This window comes from Oncorhynchus kisutch, linkage group LG27, assembly GCF_002021735.2.
Source record: "Oncorhynchus kisutch isolate 150728-3 linkage group LG27, Okis_V2, whole genome shotgun sequence".
Lineage (NCBI taxonomy): Eukaryota > Metazoa > Chordata > Actinopteri > Salmoniformes > Salmonidae > Oncorhynchus > Oncorhynchus kisutch.
Genome location: NC_034200.2, coordinates 33,708,617 through 33,713,965, shown reverse-complemented (window position 1 = coordinate 33,713,965; position 5,349 = coordinate 33,708,617).

Genomic DNA, 5,349 nt, shown 5'->3' with positions numbered 1-5,349 from the left:
GTAGTTGTCCCTACAGGTAGTTGTCCCCGCAGGTAGTTGTCCCCACAGGTAGTTGTCCCTACAGGTAGTTGTCCCTACAGGTAGTTGTCCCCACAGGTAGTTGTCCCCACAGGTAGTTGTCCCTACAGGTAGTTGTCCCCACAGGTAGTTGTCCCCACAGGTAGATGTTCCCACAGGTAGTTGTCCCTACAGGTAGATGTCCCCACAGGTAGTTGTCCCTACAGGTAGTTGTCCCCACAGGTAGTTGTCCCCACATGTAGTTGTCCCCACAGGTAGTTGTCCCTACAGGTAGTTGTCCACGCAGGTAGTTGTCCCCACATGTAGTTGTCCCCACAGGTAGTTGTCCCTACAGGTAGTTGTCCCCACAGGTAGTTGTCCCTACAGGTAGTTGTCCCTACAGGTAGTTGTCCCTACAGGTAGTTGTCCCCACAGGTAGTTGTCCCCACAGGTAGTTGTCCCTACAGGTAGTTGTCCCCACAGGTAGTTGTCCCCACAGGTAGTTGTCCCTACAGGTAGTTGTCCCTACAGGTAGTTGTCCCCACAGGTAGTTGTCCCCACAGGTAGTTGTCCCCACAGGTAGTTGTCCCCACAGGTAGATGTTCCCACAGGTAGTTGTCCCTACAGGTAGATGTCCCCACATGTAGTTGTCCCCACAGGTAGTTGTCCCTACAGGTAGTTGTCCCTACAGGTAGTTGTCCCTACAGGTAGTTGTCCCCACAGGTAGATGTCCCCACAGGTAGTTGTCCCCACATGTAGTTGTCCCCACAGGTAGTTGTCCCTACAGGTAGATGTCCCTACAGGTAGTTGTCTCCACAGGTAGTTGTCCCCACAGGTAGTTGTCCCCACAGGTAGTTGTCCCTACAGGTAGTTGTCCCTACAGGTAGTTGTCCCCACAGGTATTTGTCCCCACAGGTAGTTGTCCCCACAGCTAGGTACTATAGGAGCCTCGGCAGAGCTGGTAAAATAAGACATGCCTAGATGTCAGCATTGGGGTCATTATCCTCCATGAACCCCTATAATCCAATTAGAAAACAGCCCAGATGAGCCGTCATTTATTCAAATACCTCAAGGAAAATGCAGTTTGCTTTCAACAATTGGCATTTGAGCTCTGCATCTCCATAAAGGTATAGCCAATCTCTTCTTCGGCCATGTTGTGTTAAAAGGTGTAAAACACACAGAACATGATACATGTCATGACCAAAAGTAAGTGGACACCTGACCATCTCATTCCAAAATCATGGGCATTAATATGGAGTTGGTCCCCCTTTTGCTGCTATAACAGCCTCCATTCTTCTGGGAAGGCTTTCCACTGGGACTTGCTTCTATTCAACTGCAAGAGCATTTGTATTTGTATTTACTATGGATCCCCATTAGTTCCTGCCAAGGCAGCAGCTACTCTTCCTGGGGTTTATTATGGATCCCCATTAGTTCCTGCCAAGGCAGCAGCTACTCTTCCTGGGGTTTATTATGGATCCCCATTAGTTCCTGCCAAGGCAGCAGCTACTCTTCCTGGGGATTATTATGGATCCCCATTAGTTCCTGCCAAGGCAGCAGCTACTCTTCCTGGGGTTTATTATGGATCCCCATTAGTTCCTGCCAAGGCAGCAGCTACTCTTCCTGGGGTTTATTATGGATCCCCATTAGTTCCTGCCAAGGCAGCAGCTACTCTTCCTGGGGATTATTATGGATCCCCATTAGTTCCTGCCAAGGCAGCAGCTACTCTTCCTGGGGTTTATTATGGATCCCCATTAGTTCCTGCCAAGGCAGCAGCTACTCTTCCTGGGGTTTATTATGGATCCCCATTAGTTCCTGCCAAGGCAGCAGCTACTCTTCCTGGGGTTTATTATGGATCCCCATTAGTTCCTGCCAAGGCAGCAGCTACTCTTCCTGGGGTTTATTATGGATCCCCATTAGTTCCTGCCAAGGCAGCAGCTACTCTTCCTGGGGTCCAGCAACATTAACACAGATATACAGTTTTAAAAAGGTTACAATACATTCACAACAGATTTCACAACACATTAAGTGTGTGCCTTCAGGCCACTACTCCACATCTACAAATGCCACGTGTATGTGTGTGTATAGTGAGTATGTTATCGTGTGTGTGTGTGTGTGTGTATAGTGAGTATGTTATCGTGTGTGTGTGTGTATAGTGTGTATGTTATTGTGTGTGTGTGTATAGTGAGTATGTTATCGTGTGTGTGTGTGTATAGTGTGTATGTTATCGTGTGTGTGTGTGTATAGTGTGTATGTTATCGTGTGTGTGTGTATCGTGAGTATGTTATCGTGTGTGTGTGTGTGTGTATAGTGAGTATGTTATCGTGTGTGTGTGTGTATAGTGAGAATGTTATCGTGTGTGTGTGCGTGAATGATGGTATTTCTGCCTGTAATTAAGCCCTTTTGTGGGGAAGAACTCATTCTGATTGACTGTACCTGGCTCCCTTGTTGGTGGGCCTATGTCCTGCCAGGCCTGTCCATGGCTGCATTCCTGCCCAGCCATGTGAAATCCATAGATTAGGGCCTAATTAATTTTTTCTAATTGTCTGATTTCCTCATATGAACTGTAACTCAGTAAAATCTTTGAAATTGTTGCATGTTGCTTTTATATTTTTGTTCGGTAGTTCACATAAGAATCAAATATACAGTGCATTCAAAAGTATTCAGATCCCTTGACACAGTACTTAGTTGAATCACCTTTGCAGCGATTACAGCCTGGGTATGACGCTACAAGCTTGGCACACCTGTATTTGGGGAGCTTCTCCCATTCTTCTCTGCAGATCCTCTCAAGCTCTGTCATTTTGGATGTTGAGCATTGCTGCACAGCTATTTTCAGGTCACTCCAGAGATGTTCGATCGGGTTCAAATCCGGGCTCTGACTGGGTCACTCAAGGACATTCAGAGCCTTGTCCCAAAGCCACACCTGCGTTGTCTTGGCTGTGTGCTTAGGGTCATTGTCCTGTGGAAGGTGAACCTTCATCCCAGCCTGAGGTCCTGAGCGCTCTGGAGCAGGTTTTCATCAAGGATCTCTCTGTACTTTGCTCCGTTCATCTTTGACTCGATCCTGACTAGCCTCCCAGTCCCAGCCGCTGAAAAACATCCCCACAGCATGATTCTGCCACCACCATGCTTCACCGTAGGGATGGTGCCAGGTTTCCTCCAGAAGTGACACTTGGCATTCAAGCCAAAGAGTTCAATCTTGGTTTCATCAGACCAGAGAATCTGATTTCTCATGGTCTGAGAGTCCTTTAGGTACCTTTTGGCAAACTCCAAGTGGGCTGCCATGTGCCTTTTACTGAGGAGTGGCTTCCGTCTGGCCACTCTACCATAAAGGTCTGATTGGTGGAGTGCTGCAGAAATGGGAGAACCTTCCAGAAGGACAACCATCTCCACAGAGGATCTCGAGAGTTCTATCAGAGTGACTATTGGGTTCTTGGTCACCTCCCAGACCAAGGTCCTTCTCCCCTGATTGCTCAGTGTGTCCGGGCGGCCAGCTGTAGGAAGTTTTGGTGGTTCCAAACCTCTTCCATTTATGAATGATGGAGGCCACTGTGGACCTTCAATGCTGCAAAGCAAAATTGGAATTGGTACCCTTCCCCAAATCTGTGCCTCGACACAATCCTGTTTGTAGAAACATCTCAAGGATGATCAATGGAAACAGAATGCACCTGAGCTCAATTTCCAATTTTTTTTTAATACATTTGAAAAAACTTCTAAAAACCTGTTTTCACTTTGTCATTATGGGGTATTGTGATGTCATTATGGGGTATTGTGATGTCATTATGGGGTATCGTGTGTAGATTGCTGAGGAGTTTTTTTTATTTAATCCATTTTAGAATAAAGCTGTAATGTAACAAAATGTGGAAAGCGTCAAGGGGTCGGAATACTTTCCAAAGGCCCTTTATCATAAGATGAATAAATTGCACACACAGACGGCTGGCGGCACCTTAATTGGGGCGGACAGGTTCAAACTAATGCCTGGAATGGAATAAATGGTTGTGTTTGATAACATACCATTCACTTCATTCTACCCATTAACATGAGCCTGTCCGCCCCTCAGCAGCCTCCTGTGATATCACATGATGGTCAAACATATTGTAATATACTGTAAATCCTCCATCACAGAAAATATAGAACTTCCTCCTCCATCATGCTCAGACTCAGGTTACTAATGAACATAGGCCTAACTGTACCGTAGGCTAATGCGTTATTGAGTTGCCTTTCCCCATTCACAAGCTGGCGTGGGCCGGATGCCCCGGGGGTGTTAAACAATTATGTCATTGAGTTAATATCTCCACATGTCCATATGTTTTCCTTTTACATAATCAACATTGCATGAATAATACAAGTTGATTTGGTATCGTAAAATCATGAATAATTTCTTCATAAATGTATGTTTATGAAACTCCTGATGTCACGGTCAGATAGAAAGAATTTCAGTCTTTCCACCAACAACTTGGGAGACCAACTTGAAAAGGAGGCTTGGCAGAACACATCCAATCGGGTAGGACATCCTTTAGCGGCCACCTATATCTTGTGTGTGTGTGTGTTGTGTGTATTCCATATGCTTGTATGTCACAGGAAGATCCTCCAGGAACAGGTGTGGGTAGGGGAAGGGACAGGGCCAAGGCCCAGGTAATAGTAACAGATCGTCATCCTGGGCTTCACCATGTACTCTGGTCAAACCCTACCTAAACAGGTAGGAAGGCTTTTGCGTCCTGTGTTGGAAATGACAGGCTGTGTTCTACTTTGTGGCCTGGCGAAGCTCAACCAGAGACTGGAGCTGGGTAGTGAGGCAGCAGGGGGTAGGAAGACACTAACGAAAAGCTAAATCTACCAGCTTCCAAGGTGGTCTAGGTCTCCTATGTAGGATAACTCAAGTCAAGGTGACAGTGGCATACTACAATGTGTATTTGAACATAGCCAGTGACAGGACATGGAGATGATATACTGTGTATGTGATTCCCACTGTATGGAGAGAAGTCAATGGGCTGATGTAGTGTGAAATGGAAAAGAGGATGATTACGTTACCAACTCTCTCCTGGAAAGTTAGTTTCATGCGCTAGGACTATAGGAACTACTCCTACTGCATGTCTGAATTTGCTGATTTTAAAGGAAAACATTTCCTGGTCTGGTTACTCATAGCAGGTACTTTGTCGATATGGGGTAGCAGTTAGCCTGGGGACGAGGCTAGATCTTACTGACGAGGCTAGATCTTACTGACACTGAATGTATCAAATTGAAACTATTTAGGATTCATTTAGGTTTTTATAAATATATTTTTCTTTTAATCATGAGATTAATGATAAAATGAGGCAAGAAATGGATAATTAGAAATGACATTTATTGGTTCTC